At 42.5% G+C, this 17,882-nt stretch overlaps 1 pseudogene; it reads left to right on the plus strand.

Annotated features, from left to right (window-relative positions):
* The first annotated feature begins 15,113 nt into the window (after nt 1-15,113).
* LOC124617082 lies at nt 15,114-15,231 on the plus strand (annotated as a pseudogene).
* The last annotated feature ends 2,651 nt before the right edge of the window (nt 15,232-17,882 follow it).

Below are 17,882 nucleotides of genomic sequence, written 5' to 3' on the forward strand. Positions count from 1 at the left end.
TACATTTCTAAATATAGTCGCCTTGGCGACGAAGATATTTCTCCCAACGAGAGGCCAGTTTATTGATAACGTCATTGTAGAATGTTTGACTTTGATGACGGAACCACAACCTGACCTCTGCTGGCACCGCTTCATCACTATCAAACTGAAGCCCTTGGAGATGTGCTTTAAATTCTCGAAACAGATGAAAATAGGATGGAGACATGTCGGAACTTTCTACTGGATAATCCATGACAGTGAACCCAAGGCGTTCGATTGTTGTACAAGTCGTAGCGCTCGTGTATGGTCTAGCATTACCATGCTGAAAATGACGGTGCTCCATATGTGAACGAACTCTTTGAATTCCTGCTTTCAGTTTTCTAAGAATCTGGCAGTAGCTTTCTCTGTTTATGGTGGTGTCTTTCGGCGAGAATTCCAAATGCATGACACCTTGAACATCCTAGAACACTGTGTGCGTGGCTTTGTCTGCTTTTTTGACGACAGCGATCCTGTTTGAGGGAACTCCAATGATGCTCTGTTATTTTAGGGGCCAAAGCGAACCCAGCTTTCACAATCTGTCACAATGTTGTTAAGAAACCTATTACCCTCTCCCTTATAATGCAAACGAAATTGCTGATACATATCCAATGCCTTCTATTTCATGTTAGGAGTGAGCATGCGAGGTACCCATAGTGCACGCAGTTTCCTGTACTGTAGTTCTGCAAAGATGGCCTGTACACGCTCTCGTGATATGTCACAATTACCTGAGAGCCGTGGCTGTATTATTCGGTGATTGGTAAGTCCATCAATCCGATCCCGATGAGTCTCATCGGTTGCCTTACGCGTTCGTTAATTCATAGATGTTGACGTTAGCACCACCATATCATTCATTACGAGTACGAACAACCCAACGTCGCCCATTACGTATGTCAATACTATCACTACCGTACACAGCTTCATCATTTTAAGGATTCCAATGAAGGCACGTTTCCTGTGGCTAGAAACTCTATTGCAGCATACTGTTTCTCACGCGCCGACATACTTACGTTACACCCCAGCATGTTGCACACTACGATTCGGAGCCCACTAGCGGCAAACGGTTGCAATTTACGCTCGTGAAGAAGAGAAAGTCGACAGAGTAACATGCACACAACATGTCTGCGTAATACCTCAAACGACACTGACAAGGGAACGTCCCCATCGCGCCCACCTCAGATTTAGTTATAATTTGACGCAGTGGATAGGCCTTGAAAAACTGAACACAGATCAGTCGAGAAAACAGGAAGAAGTTGTATGAAAAAATAAGCAAAATATACAAACTGTATAATCCATGGACAACATATGCAGCATCAAGGATGACGTGAGCACAAGAGCGCCGTGGTCGCGTGGTTAGCGTGAGCAGCTGCGGAGCCAGAGGTCTTTGGTTCAAGTCTTCCCTCGAGCGAAAGTTCAGTTACTTTATTTTTGCAAAGTTATGATCTGTCCGTTCGTTCATTGACGTCTCTGTTCACTGTAATAAGTTTAGTGTCTGTGTTTTGCGACCGCACCGCAGAACCGTGCGATTAGTAGACGAAAGGACGTTCCTCTCCAATGGGAACCGAAAACATTCGATCGCAAGATCATAGGTCAACCGATTCCTCCACAGGAAAACACATCTGATATATTATGTACGACACTGGTGACGGCATGTGCGTTACATGACAGGAATATGTTGTCGACCCACCTAACTTGCACACTTGGCGAATGGGTACAAAGATTCTTCTACCTTGCCCGATTTAGGTTTTCTTGTGGATGTGATAATCACTTCCAAAAAAGTGATGAAAACATAAGAGTGTGTCACATAAACTGCAACAAATGAATGCAACAGTTTCACAGTCTCACAGTTTTCTCTGTGCTCTGTCAAAACATATGTTTTTGACGTTTTCAAATTTTTCCGTGTGTAGACCGTCAAATCCTGTATATGTCCAAGCAAATCTGAACATGTCCTGGAATTTTGGAGAGCGAAGTTCATTATGTGTGGGTGCCTGAACTCCGGTAATTGTCTGAAAATAAAAAATTAAACTTTTCAGTCGAGGGAAGACTTGAAACTAGGACCTCTAGTTCCGCAGCTGCTCACGCTAACCATGGGACCACGGCGTTCCTGAGCCCTCATTATCCTAAATGTTGCCTATCTTGCGTAGGGACTACTCAGTTTGTATATTTTGCTTATTTTTTCATAGTTCCACACAATTTCTTCCTGTTTTCTCTATTGATCTGTGTTCAGTTTTTCAAGGCCTATCCACTGCGCTAACTTACAACTAAATCTGAGAGGGGTGCGATGGGGAGGTTCCCTTGTGAGAACAGAACAAAAAATTCCGGGGCATTGCGTTTCAGTACTCCCTCCTTGTTCTCAGTGACGAAGCTCTTTCCGAATGTAAACTTTTTCAATTTTGAGGTGGTACGTAAAGTAATTAGGGTAGGTCTGGCGAATTATGAAAGATGTATATCTTGCCGCGTTGGCGGCTGGATAAGAGTATCATTACACGTGTCTCCTTGTTGGACGTCTTCCGCAGCATCAGATACCGCCGGCGTCCTCTGGCCGCAGACAGATGTGTTCGGTTCCCAGATGGATTATGGAGTCGGAGCACGACTTGTAAGCGGCTAGTGCGTCGTGTAACTGGCGACGGACGTGGCAGTCGCATGAATAAGCTAGCGGCGAGCCTGCACCTCACTGGAAGGCGAACCGCGCTGCGGCGGCAAAGTGGCAGTCCGCTCCAGTCCACTCCAGCTGCAGGCTATCTCTGCGGCCATCTCCACGCCTCGCACCGGCAGGTGCCGCACGAGCGCGCGCCGTCTGCGGGCGGGGGCGTCATTTGCTACCGGACGTGTGAGTATGGCGCTACAAAGGGACGCCATGCTTACCTCAACTTACCCTTTCGGACGGCATGAAACCACCGTTGCAGGATGTCGACTTCATATGTTCGTCATTGTTGCCAAGCACCACGATCCAACACAGAGTAAATCGAAGATTCGACTCTTGGACCACATCTTCATTTGTTACTTATTCATTGACTGTTCATACCCACATACGTAGCTAAAGAAATAAATGTAAGAAACGGAAACTGGAAGTTTCTGCTTTCAGTGATGGTTCAGTTGGTCTAATAGGCTCGCAAGGCAGCTACTTCGCTTCCATTTCTTTAAAGCTTTCACTTACGAAATGAAGATGTGATTTGCTTCTATAAATGTTTTATGTTTAAAGTCGACAAGCAATTTATTTAGTACAACAAGCCAATGCCGACAAATTGGGTACCTTCCACTACCATTTTACTCCCATATTGCAGCAAGATTTAAATTTTTATATGTTAGCAAAGAAGCTAGAATTACATTTCCTTATAAACGTGAAAGACTTTTAATGTTGCAAAACAACAAAATTTTAATGTTATGACGAATAATATTGGTGTGGAATTTAGGAAAAACTAAGTCCTTCACTTACCAAGTTTTATTTCTTTTAGAATAAGAAGATTTCATTTTCAAGCTGCAATTGGCGGACAGTGCCGGTCCAAGAAGAAGAAGAAGAAGAAGAAAAGACTGAGGGCGGAAGAAAGGGGTGAAGGGGAAAAACAAGCTACAAAATTTTAAAGAAATGGGAATAAAGCAAAAATTGTAACGCAGAAACGGTTGCTAGTGCTCTTTTGTGCCACAGCGCTCGATGTAGAGGTAGCTGGTTCAAATCGAGGTGGCGGAAAAAACAATTCACCGCCGGTACTTACCGAATGAGGGGAGTGGTAGCGAACCATTGCTGAACATCGGTCTTGCAGTAATGTTTTGGGAAAAATTTCGAGATACTGGGTAACGCCTCATGGAGGGTAGTCATGTAAAACTGCCTTCCGCCCCTTGGTGCTTTCTGAGAGCATAATCCACCCTCACAAGGTTTTACATTCTCCCTTATCTCTGTCATGTCACTAAACCGTACACGCACTCATCACTGTCACCTACATGGAACAGATACATCTGAGACATGAAGCAGTCCGTGCAGAAATGCTGTCATTTTCCGGAAGGAATGAGTACGTTTGGTGTCCGAGTCAATAAAGTCATAGCTCTTTAATTTTATGTATTAAAATACTTAAACTAGCATGTAATGTTGTTTTTTCTCTTCACGTCAGTGGTACTGTTATATTAACGGATTTGTTTTCCTTATTATTAGTATTACTAACCATTCCAAGATCGTTTCATGATCATGGAACACGTTTCTCCTACAGGTGAATTACATTACTTATCTGTTAAAATAGTATGCTGTAGGCCTCCATCTGATGAACGAAAGTATATGCCTATGGATCGTACCAGAGCAGAAAACTTTAAAGTTTCTCGACGAACTAAACGTTCAATGAAATTAATCTCGATGTAGCTGGTCATCGCAAATTTCATCCCGCGGTGCTTCGGTTGAACTTCTGCGTATCACCTTCAGGTGAGCCGTAAGTCTTCGATGGTTCACCTGAAGATGACTCGCAGATGTCCAGTCTGTATATCGTGGAGGGAAGTTTACGACGGGCGGCTGTAATTCGAATCTCTTCGAAGACGTACCAAAATATTAATTCCGAGGGAGTGCCTTAAAAACACAGACAGGACAGCAGTTCTCTTCTTGGCGTAGCGTTTGGCAATGCAGGAGCTGTCAGAACTGAAAATGGTTAAAATGGCTCTAACCACTATGGGACTTAACATCTGAGCTCATCACTCCCTTGGACTTAGAACTAACTAACCTAAGGACATCATTCACATCCATGCCCGAGGCAGGATTCGAACCTGCGACCGTAGCAGCAGCGCTTTTTCGGACTGAACGGCCTAGAACTGCTCAGCCACAGCGGCCGGCCGAGTCGGAACTGAAATGGTTCAAGTCCAAAAGTATTAAAAAAAGTTATTTTTTCTTAATACTACTTCTTAGTGGTGTATATTTACAGAGACATAGTGAACCGAGTCCCTACTATTGATATTTCCTAACAGATGGCAGCAGTAGTCTTGATCCCTCAAAACTTCTCATAAGATTTCCATGCTAAAATGGATCAGATCCAAAATCTTAGCACGTGGGATTTTGATTGTTGACTTGTCGGCAGGTGTTGCTTGTTAAAACTTTCAAGCAATGGAATCAGATGAATGTGTGGAACTTTCTGATTCGTTCTCTAACAATGTGCCTTCACAAAACGAATCAGCTGCTACAGAATTGAAAGGAAAGAATCACAAAATTTCAAATTATAACAAAAAGTTTCTGAGTTCATTTTGATTTATTTCATGTTTTATTTTTAATATTTTTATGGTCATTTTTCGCCAATTCTGAAATTTGTGATTTTGTATACAAAACCTAACGACAAAAAGGATAATCATACATTACTATTCTTTCTAGATCGATTCAGGCCAGGTGCAACTAGGCGCAGCTTAGTCTTCGTTAGTTCCTGGACCAAGTAGGCCTATTCAAGAAGACGAGCAAACAGAGAAAGAAAACAGAAAGAAAGAAAGAAAAATGAAGACGCCTGGAAAAAAAGTAAAAGGCGAATTTTAAGGAAGTTTGGACTCGCTTACAATTCACTAAAAGACAAGAAAATTTCAAAAAAGTACTTTAAAGATTCACCTCGTCACTAAAAAATGAATTATGACCAAAAATTATAGAATAATGAAAAAAGTGCACATTAGAATGATTTTGGAATTTAGGAGATTACAGCAAACGAAATGTGTATGTTAACGCTTGAGTTACGAGTCGCAGAGTGGAACGTAACACGAGATGGAAGTAATACTGAAAAAAAATTTCGTTTCACTATGTTTTAATGGATGGTGCCAATATTCACACGACGTGCAGAAAGTATTTCCTTGAAACCCTTGGGCTTAGTCTTACCAAAGTCTGAACTTCATGCCATAAGTGATTTGCGTGGTAAAAGCTCCAATTAATAGACTAGATGTTACCGATATGATAGCAAAAATCAAATCTTTTTCAGCCCATCAGAGTTACTACAGCAGGGAAAAAGCTCCAGCACGGAAGTATCTTCAGCCTGAATTAAACATGAGAAACACCAAAGAGAAGAAAAACAAGCTTGGAAATAAAAGCTTTACGATTATATTTTCTCTACCAAACTTAAATTGCATGTTAAAGTATCTGAAAAATGCAGGTAGTAGATGTGTGGAACTTCAATTTCTTTTAACAATGGTGACAGGTCAAGGATGTATGAGGCGAGACAGAAGAAGCGAGAAGGTCCCAAGAAATAATATCTGTAATTGTTGAACGTACTAGGAAGGGGTTAATAATCATACACATGTTATTCTCTATTCTGAATATCATCAAAACACCAAATTTGCCTCTAGATTACTTAACTTGAGCTTAGGTGCTTGGTTAAGAATTAAAACAACTGATCACAATCTTTCGTTAAAAGTCACTAATATTAGCCTAATTACAATCATTTTGGAGAAATAGAATCGAGCCGGCCAGGGTGGCCGAGCGGTTGTAGGCGCTACAGTCTGGAACCGCGTGACCGCTATGGTCGCAGGTTCAAATCCTGCCTCGAGCATGGATGTGTGTGATGTCCTTAGGTTAGTTAGGTTTAAGTAGTTCTAAGTTCTAGGGGACTGATGACCTCAGCAGTTAAGTCCCATAGTGCTCAGAGCCATTTGAACCAATAGAATCGACGGCTGGGAAGTGTAGTCAGATCCAAGGAATTCAAATTTAAGAAGCTTTTCGTGCTTGATAATAACTAAACACCTAAAATTTTACCCGCCAAAAACTTGAAAACATGAAAGTCAACAAAAATATACAAATAAAAAATTTTAAAAATGAAGATACCATTAATCGGTTGGAGATGCGCTGGATGAGGTTTGAGCGAGAGGAAAGTTGGATATTGCAGTTAAAATATACCTTAACTGCAAATATCGGCTTCTCCAAAGTAACAATATCTACGAAAACCACAAAATTTATTGGGAATCAAGACCTGTTGTACAAAAATTCAAGAACAGTCGCCCAAACACCACACCCATTTCAAAAGCCTATAGACAGAAAGTGCCACACGGACAGAAATATCCCTGAATGAGGAATTCGTAGAATGATATAATCACGAGCTGCCCTTTAATGAGACCATTTAAAGTTTAATTTGAAACTTTTTAGGTTATTCTATGGTGTGGCTGTTAAAAAGTAGTAAAATATGACAATTTTCACTATCTCGTATTCATTTGATGGAACTTATGTGAAAACATTTTAATGCCAACGTGGATAAAGTCTAGTAAATACTGATTTAAAACTGAAATGAACTGATTGCATCGTATTACTGGCCAGCAGATCCAGTCTGAGATCATCTGGCTGCTTGATGCAAGCCTTTTTATTTCACGTCACTTTGGCGATATGAGCATCACTGAAAATGAGATGAAATGATTGGAACAATACGAACACACATTCCACGAGAGAAGAAAATCTCCGATGCAATCGGGCATCGAACCAGGGACCTCGCGAACTCCAGGCAGCAAAGTCAACCAACAGACCAAGAGCTGCGGATATTTCAAATTGAGCTTCCACATTATTTTTTTAATTTTCAAATTTTGTAATGGAATAGATCGAGAAGTGATGTCTCTGTAGACATTAGCTTCTGTTGCAATTTAGAAGAATTTATGTAACACCAGAGTTCTATTTTCAGTAGTTGCAGGAAAGACTATAGGTTAAAGACGTAGACGTTAGAGCAGAGGAATTCAGTAATATATTAGTAAAGCTATAAAGGAATCAGATAAAAATTGTGTTAAGAACCTAAAGGGATGAATACGTCGTTCTTCAAATGAAGAGAAGGTATGGAAAAATAGTATTTGTGATTTAGAGAAGCTCACAGTTGTTCAGTATGAGACTGTACCTGTTATGAACTCATATTAGTTGGAAGAGTAGGGTGAAAAGGTGTTGACTTCTCAAAATTTGGAATCAGAGCAAACAGTTAAAATGAGTGTTTCTTAGGTTGAATTAGCAAAACGTGAGGGAACAGTGAAGAAGATAACAGAGAAGAGAGAGAAATTCAGTAATCATGTCACTCTGTCTGTGATAATGACTGTAACTCCTTTAATGTAGTGACAACAACTATTGATATGTCTACGGAGGTTATGTCATTACTGAAGTTTAATTAAGTTCGTTTTCGTCGCCAGTTGTCTGTTGAGATGTGAATAAATTCATCTGTGGTAAAAACACAGAGAGTAGATGGGTTATAGGGCACAGGAGAGTTGGTGACTTGCAAATGGACGACTTGCCATGTATTTTTGAAGCGTTATCTATGGTATCTTTCCAATGGGATGATGTGGAACGCAACTTTTCTTTTCTTTTTCGTGAGCAACCAAGCAATTAAAAAATGGTTTTCTTGAACGGTTAATTGTTCAGTTTTGTGTGAAATCTTATGGGACGTAACTGCTAAGGTCATCAGTCCCTAAGCTTACACACTACTTAACCTAAATTATCCTAAGGACAAACACACACACCCATGCCCGAGGGAGGACTCGAACCGCCGCCGGGGCAAGGGTTCATTTCTCACTCGAACCGCCGCCGGAACAAGAGTTCATTTCTCAGTTATTTCTTAAAAAGTTTCCAGCCAGTTTTCCAATGTGTTTCTTGTTTTCCTATTCTTACTGTTACTGGGCTTTCTGCGATGATGAGGTACTTGACTTCAAACTTGTCCATGATGACATATTATATGAAGTGAAGGTGCACAGCAATTTTCAGATCACCGTAGGGTTTTGTCACTTGTGATGGGTATGTTTTCCATGTATTTTCTGTGTTTCCTTGATATTATATTGTATTGTATTGTATGTTAACCGGGGACCTAGAAACGACGGAGAGACTCCGTCCCCACCGCAGCCGCAGTGGTTCGCAACCCCACGACCACTACCGCAATCCAATTCACCCCTCCGCCGCCCCATACCGACCCCAGGTTTGTTGTGCGGTTCAGACCCCGGTGGACCCCCCAGAGAACGTGTCGCACCAGACGAGTGTAACCCCTATGTTTGCGTGGTAGAGTAATAATGGTGTACGCGTACGTGGAGAACTTGTTTGCGCAGCAATCGCCGACATAGTGTAACTGAGGCGGAATAAGGGGAACCAGCCCGCATTCACCGAGGCAGATGGAAAACCGCCTAAAAACCGTCCACAGACTGGCCAGTTCACTGGACCTCGACACAAATCCTCCAGGCGGATTCGTACCAGGGACCAGGCGCTCTTTCCTGCCCGGAAAGCCGTGCCTTAGACCGCACGGCCAACTAGGCGGGCTTTCCGTAATATTAATATTTTATTCTTCAATACGACAGTTTGCTGTGTGCTTGAAGCCATTTTTGGTCTCTGTATGTATAATATCTGGTATGAGGTTATCATAAACTTGCCACTAGTGTTTGTTTCGTGATGAATATTTTTCATGTGGTTATAAAAGATTTGATTATAATGTGACTCGTAGATACTGGATGTTTGTGAGTGTTGGATGATATTGTGAAAGTTTTGTTGTCATGAATGGATATTTTTCTGTCCATTGAGATTTAATTTCTGGTATGAATGTTGTGTAAACATTTACCAACATGTTGCGAATGTGTACAGTTTCTGTATCTTTTGTTCTGGGCGCCTTATCGCCAGCTCATAAACAAGGTGATCCTTCCTCAACAGGCCGATCACCGCGCACTGCCTGACCGCCATTAAAATAGGTCATCTGAAACAATCAACAACCAAGACAATATGATGCAACACTAACAGAAATACAATTCAGACCAACGGTAATTATAATGGCAATATCACAATCGTAACCAAGCCCTGATACCATTTGAAATCTGGTTGGTAGGTACTCAGAGAGCGCAAAGGATGAGGTTACGATTGTGGACGGGGACGTAAACAGTTACTGTGAGTTCCATAATCAAACACACACTTTATTTTTCCAAGAACCATTCATTTACACACAGTTTTAAAAAAATCATAAATAAACAATACGGCTGAAGGCCAAGTTAAAGAATTTGAGATGCTTTCTGGGCTGAAGGCCCAAAACCACACCAAAAACAAGACAGCTGTAGGCCTGGCTTAGAAATCAAAAGCAATTAAAAATAGAAAGTAATTTTTTCTTTTAAAAAAACGCAATTGAAAACAAGTAGCGGCTGAAGGCCTACACTACACATCTGAATGACAACCATAATTAAAACACATTAATAAACAATTTTTCCAACCAAGAAATTTCTTTTTAAACTCACAAGAGAATTGGCAAAAGCCTAATTAAGAAATATTAACTTATTGCACAGCTCAAGGCCACAAACAGTTTAGAAACAATAGCTGAAAGCCTGAATAACAAGTCAGACAAACAATTTAAAATAAACCCCTTCCTTCTTATAAAAAATTTCCTTTAAAAAATACACACAACTGACGGCCTTATTAAAAGGGGTTCACGTAAATGCTCAGCCGAAGGCCACGCACAACACATCGAGCAACTAGTGGTTTAGGACCTGAATTACAAACAATTTCAGATAGAACCAATCTTAAGAAAAAATTTTTTTTAATAAAATCAATCTTCAAAATTTTAAATTAACACAGCTGAAGGTCTTTCTGTAAAATTTAAAAAGAATTGAATTAATATACGGCCGAAGGCCTCACACAATACCTCAAACTAAAATAAAAGTAACAGTCTAAAACGAACAGAACAAGTGGTGCTCAGTAGCGTTCTAAGGGTCGGCCTGAGAAGGTAGCTCAAACGTAATGTGAGGTGAGACAGGCAGACAAGAGTTGACGTTAAATAATCGGATGGCAACCCAAACTAGGGATGTCCCAAGGACCGACCAACAATCTAACCAATTCCCTTCTGTCCGACCAACAGCACAGCGATGGAAAATATCGGCCGAGGCCGAGGATACGAACAGCACTACATCTTCCGAAACTGGCGTCTAAAAACAGCCAAGGGAACAATAACCACTCTAAGCAAAACACGAACCAAACAACTTAAAAGGCTATCGAACTACGTTTGGTGCCTGATAGCATCAACTCGACGAGGAAAGGCACACTGCCGGAAAACTAAGCTAACGACCAGGGCAGAAAATACCGCTGGTGCACTTCACTGGCAAGTAACAGTCAATTTAATAACTAATCAAAATATAGGAAGACGGCTACAAGATTTCACCAACTCCAACACATCATACGTTGCTGCTAGCCCCAACAGTCCAGGGAGCAACAACCCGCAAATGAACAAGAGATGTCACAATAGTTCTTTCATAACAGGTTAACTGATCACTCAGCATCAGCATCCAGGTTCGGTGGGCAACGAACTTAGTCGCTCTCACAGCTAGCGCTTCATGATACAACAGCGTGTCCACGCCGCCAGCAGTCCCGACCTGGCGCCAGCCAGAGTGGCCGAGCGGTTCTAGGCGCCACAGTCTGGAACCGCGCGACCACTACCGTCGCCTCGGGCATGGATGTGTGTGATGTCCTTAGGATAGTTAGGTTTAAGTAGTTCTAAGTTCTAGGAGAATGATGACCTCAGAACTTAAGTCCCATAGTGCTCAGAGCCAGTCCCAGCCGGCCTTCGCGCTGCAGAGACTGCTCCATCCCAACCGACTGACCACATGCAGCCTGCAGACACCATTAAAACAGCTGCTCAGTCAGAACCACACAAGCTACACATGGTTCCAGGAAAACACTTCCACAAACTCGAACAATACTAAAACCAGTGACTGTGGAGCAACAAGGACGAATCACAAGTCGACACACACGGAGAACCGAGAAGCGGTTGGCGACGAAATACACATCGTCTGTTGAGACGACCGACCGGACGATCAACCAAGGTTGTCCTCATTCAAGTCATGTGTGTCGGCAACGGTCGGGCGAGTTATGGCTGTCCGGACGTCACTGCTGCTCCGTCCCGACTCAACTCCCGACACACGACGTCCTGGAAATACTAGTGGTCGCTCCAAATATAGTACAACAGTGCTGTTATCGATAAGCGCTGCTGCTGCTACCAGTCACGGGCAGGCAAGCCAGCAACTTAGTGACGCCAATAAATCGAATAAGAAACGAGACGGGAGTACCGCCAAGACAAGGTGTCAAGCAGTAATGGGACGAACAGGAGCCGCGAACGGCTCAAGTAAGCAGGAGACCATGTCTAGAATCCGCGTCGATTTAAATCAATGCCCACTTGCAGCCAACGTCTGTTATTTCTTTGTGTCTACAATCAAACATTCGATTGTGGTTGTAGGGGTAGGTCTAGAACAAAGGTTTGCGAGAGAATATGGGCTTGCTAGTAGAAATGAGGGAGGAGAATGACTTGTTTTTTTGTGCAATAAATTTTAGATGTTAATAGCGAATACTCTATTCAAGAATCACAAGAGAAAGGGGTAATCTTCACAAAGGCCGGGAGATACGGGAAGATTTCAGTTAGAGTCCATCATGGTCAGGCAGAGATTTTATATTGGATAGTACTGCGTACTCAAGGGGCTAATATAGACTGAGATGCTGAAGAGTAACCTCAAGTTGAAGAGGCTAGACAGGAAGAATCAATGCGCAAAGTACGGAAGTACTAAGGATTGAAGGGGTACGCTTGAAGTCCTCTGAGGCTATAGTTACTGAGATAACCATAGCTCAGTAGACAGTTCAGTTGAAGAGGAATGGACATGTCTAAAAACGCCAGTCACAAAAGTTGGAGAAGAAAACGTAGATACAAGGAACGTAACTTCGAAGGAACAATGGGTAACAAAAGAGATACTTCAGTTCACTGACGAAAGAAGTAAACTCAGGAATACAGAAATACAAGTCACTTAGGAAAGAAATAACTACGAAGTGGAAGGAAGCTGTGGGGAAATGCTATATGAGAAATGAGAAGAGATCGAAGAAGAAAAGAAATATCGAAGGGCTGGCGCAGCATATATAAAAGTCAAAACAAGCTTCGTTGAAATTAAAAGCGAGGACGGTAACAGTAACAGTGCAATGGGAACTCCACTGTTGCAGAGAAGAGAGCGGATAGGTGGAAAGAGTACATTGAAGACCTCTATGAGGGGGAGGACTTACACGCTGACGTGACAGAAGAAAAGACAGGAGTCAAGAGGGAAGAAATAACTGACCCCGTATCAGAATCAGAATTTAGAAGAGCTTTGGAAGACTTAATATCAAGTAAGGCAGAAGGGTTAGATACCATTCCATCGGAATTTCTGAAATACTTGAGGAAAGTGGCAAAATAACGATTACTTACTTTGGCATGTGAAATGTATAAGAATGGCGATATACCATCTGTCATTGGGAAAAACAGTTTCCATGCAGTTCAGAAGATAGCAAGAGCCGACAAGTGCGAGAATTATCGGACAATCAGTTCATGCATCCATGTTGCTGACAAGAGTAATATACGGATGAATGCAAAAGAACACTGAGGTTCTTTTAGGCGACAATCAGTTCTACTTCAGGAATGGTAAAAGCGCTATAAAGGCGGCAGAGAAGCGGGTCTGACGTTGTGGTTGATAATGGAAGCAAGACTGAAGAAAAGTCAAGACACGTTCATAGGATTTATAGAACTGGAAAACGTGTTCGACAGTGCAAGATGCTCGAAATCCTGAGAAAAATAGGGGTAAGCTATATGTAAAGACGGGTAATATACAACATGTGTAAGAACCAAGAGGAAATAATCAAAATGGAACATCAAATGGTGTAAAACAGGGATGTTGTTTTTGGCAGCTGCTGTCCAGCCTACAGGTCAAAGCAGCAATGACGGAAGTAAAAGCAAAGTTCAAGAGCGAAATTAATATTCAAGGTGAAAAGATATCTATGATAGGATTCGCTGATGACTTTGCTGTCCTCAGTGAAAGCATAGAACTGTAGGGTCTGTTGAATTGAATCAACGGTCTTATTAGTACAGAATTTGGATTGAGAGTACATCAAATAAAGACGAAAGTAATGAGCAGTAACAGTAATAATGTCAGCGAGAAACTTAACATCAGAATTGGTAATCATGCAGGAGAATAAGTTAACGAATTCTGCTACCTTGGCAGCAAAATAACACGTGATAAACGGACCATGGAAAACATATGAGGCAGACTAGTATAGCAAAAAGGGCATTCCTGGGCAATATTACATAAGATTTCTGAGAATGTACGTTTGGAGCACAGCATTGTATGGCAGTGAGATTTTGACTGTGGCAAAACCGGAACAGAAGAGAATAGAAACATTTGAAATGTGGTGCTACAGAAGAATGTTGAAAATCAGGTCGGCTGATAAGACATGGAATGAAAAGGTTCTCCGCAGAATCGACGAGGAAAGGAATATATGGAAAACACTGACAGGAAGAAGGGACGGGATGACAGGACATCTATTAAGATGTCGGATATTAACTTCCATGGTACCAGAGGGAACTGTAGAGGGCAAAAAGTGTAGGGGAAGACTGAGATTGTAATATATTCAGCAAATGATTGAGGAAGTAGGTTGCAAGAGCTACTCTTGTATGAAAATGTTGGCGCAGGAGATAAATTGGCGACGGGCCACATGAGACCGGTCAGAAGACTGATGACACAAAAAAGAAAAAAAAAGAAAAATGGTTATTTCAGAGCAAATGGTTGTGCCTTAAGTAAATTCCGTAAGTATTTCGTTCTCTTTCTCGTGTTTTTCTGTTTTTTTGTTTTTTATTTTCTATCTTGTGGTTGGAGTCAACGATCTGTACAGTAACTCAGATAATAGTGGATCAAGTTTTTCCCTTTTAGAAACGACTTCCTTATTTCAGGAACTGGGTTCCTTTCTTGTTCTTTTTTCACGTTGAAACTTTAATGATAACAGTAAATAACGACAGACAGAACTGTACGTTATATGTGTTTGACATTGTGTCAACAGCTGGGTGTGATCTTCCTTGTTATATTAATCTGAAATCTCACTTGTAACAAGATATCTATTGTGGTGCTAAAGTGAACGAGTACGCTAAGACATCAGCACAACATGATGTACGTTTTATATTTGTGGTATTTTGTGTTTGACATGCTGATGTTCCTTGCTACCTTTCATTGTAAAACGACGTATCATCACTATACAGCTTGCAAAATTTTAAAAATCTTGAATGTCTACTAACATTTTATAAGATCAGATGACGACGGCACATGTCTGTCGAAACCGGTGCTAAAAAAAAAGAAAAAAAAGAAAAAAAAAGATTTTTAAGCGATCTTGATATACTAGGGGCAACGGCCTTGCCGCAGTGGATACATCGGTTCCCGTGAGATCACCGAAGTTAAGCGCTGTCGGGCGTGGGCGGCACTTGGATGGGTGACCATCCAGGCCGCCATGCGCTGTTGCCATTTTTCGGGGTTCACTCAGCCTCGTGATGCCGATTGAGGAGCTACTCGACCGAATAGTAGCGGCTTCGGTCAAGAATACCATAATAATGACCGGGAGAGCGGTGTGCTGACCCCACGCCCCTCCTATCCACATCCTCCACTGAGGATGACACGGCGGTCGGATGGTCCCGGTAAGCCACTCGTGGCCTGGCGACGGAGTGTTGGTATACTTGACATTTCTGAGCACTACAGCTGTATCTTGTTTTTATTCTATCACACGATTATTCTCGGCGGCACGTTACCGCCATCTTCAGGCCCCATCACTGCCAAAAGAGTATTTGATTTGCTTGGTACTTTTACTGTGAGGTCCTTGTTACTAGCACATGTGGGCTAGCGTTCATAATTAGAGACAACACGGTGTCGAGTATAGACTCCCGATGAAAGCCAACCGACATGTGCTAGTAACAAGGATCCCACAGTAAATGTACCAAGCGAATCAAATACTCTTTTGGGAGTGGTGGGGCCTGAAAATGGCGGTACCGTGCCCCGAGACTAATAATGTCATAGAATAAAGACATTCTCGAGATACATCTGTGATTGTACTTTTCCTCATACATATATCATCAGCTGACTCCCTCTTCCATACAATAAGATGGACATCCATAAATATAAGAACTGTACTATTGTTACACGTACGAGCAAGGTTTTGAAGCAAGAATACGACAACGGCATTCAATTAGCGCAGTCCGCCGTGCCCGCAACGAACAGACGGAGGTGGAGTGCCGGGCAAGCGGCGGCCGCTACCCAGGAGGGGTCGCGATCGTATCGGCAGCCCGCGCCGGCGCGCCGCACCGCATCTGGAGCGCGCGCCCTCGTTATGACGCCGACGCCCGGGCCGCCGTTTCCATGTATGCGGCAGGCCGGGCAGCGTGCGTGCGCCGGCAGCCGATGAGGCCCTTACATCTGCTTTACCTTACCTTACCTTACCTTACTCCACCTCACCTCTCTTCACCGCACCGCGCTATCACGAAGCCCGTCTGCCGAGTGACGCCTTCCCAGCCCCGTCCGCGGCCGTCTCACGTATCAAAAACAGGTCTGCACCTGCAGCTTAATGCGCACGGGAGCGCAGCAGTATCGGGTTCGTCAAATGACTAGGCGGGCATTTGTTCCGACACAGACTTCCTGACCTCCTTTCTTTGTGTGCTCGTGGGAGTACACAGGTGGGGCTGCAGGGTAACGGGATCGTTGGATGCACGGGTACGTACGTTACGCTTGTTGGTAACAGAAAGCCGCACAGGTAATGTACACCAGTATGTATACGAAGATGCGACAGTAGTCACAGCCATATCGTTGTCACTGAGCTCCTTGTCGGTAACAAGTAGTAGTGCAATGACGTATTTATTTATGCCACACTTTTAAAAACAACACATGTGATGCCACGAGGAGTGGCCGCGCGGTTTGAGCCGCCATGTCACGGATTGCGCGGCCCCTCCTGACGGAGATTCTAGTCCTCCCTCGGGCATGAGTGTGTTTGTGTGTGTGTGTTGTTCTTAGCATAAATTAATTTACGTTAGATTAAGCAATGTGTAAATCTAGCGACCGATGACCTCAGCAGTTTGGTCCCTTAGGAATTCACACATATTTGAACATTTGAACATGTGATACAAGTATAAGGCTGTAATGAAGCCAAGTCTGCTCTTACTTACAGCTACATCGTCTCACTGTTGGCCGTATAAAAAATCCAGAATTAAGGCAAGTGCTTGTAAAACGGAAAAATCTGATCCATTGTTATCGGAATCGCTACAGAATCCGTTGACTACAACCATAAATCAAGAAACAAAAAAAAAAAAAAACAAAAAAAATGAAATAATTTCGGAGTACGTAAACCACACTTACATGTGTTAAAATGAGAATCAATATTAACTGAAAAGTGACAGAAGTATAGCAAGTGCAATTAACCACACGCTTTGTCAGGCATAAAGGTCTACAAATTCATCCAGTACGTAAGACTACTTGTAGATATCGTGAAGCAAATAAACGCGCAGGGCACTCCTTGTTAGGATACAATGGGCATCATACAGCCAATCAGTTGCACGTCAGAAGTTTATTCAAACCCTTATCTAGGTTTCGAGAAATATAAACCTGTCGACTTCAGAAGTAATGACAGGTAAAAATAGGGCATATTACATCAGTTCATGGAAGTCGTATGCGCACCAAAAAGAAATATGAAAAATTAGGCCTACATACAGTGGAAATATAAAATAAAATAAACTTACATAGCGTCCGAAAATGGCTATTTATAGCTGACATTTGGATACACAAGGGAAAAAAACAGTAGGATTGCGACTGTTTGCTGTGTTCCTATCCTTCCTTAATTACTATATTGTGCGTTAGAGTTGCAAACAGTGAACATGGGCCTGGAAAAGGTGAGCAGGACTTCACTCCTAAAGCTGTTTTATCAAAAAAATAGCAATGGTTCTGCTGCTCTTCGGGTGTATCGACGCAGGAAACGAATACAGAGAGGTCCTCTTTCCTCTCTGGGGTTGAAGAACATGATTCGGAAGTTGAAATTAACTGGAGATTTGGGAACTGCTTCTGGGTGAGGCCGACGGCCAGCTGCGCCACAAATTGTTGGCGAAGTTTTCCCATGGCCGAGATTGCTGGTCGCAACG

The sequence above is a fragment of the Schistocerca americana genome, chromosome 5, assembly GCF_021461395.2.
Source record: "Schistocerca americana isolate TAMUIC-IGC-003095 chromosome 5, iqSchAmer2.1, whole genome shotgun sequence".
In the NCBI taxonomy this organism is placed as follows: domain Eukaryota; kingdom Metazoa; phylum Arthropoda; class Insecta; order Orthoptera; family Acrididae; genus Schistocerca; species Schistocerca americana.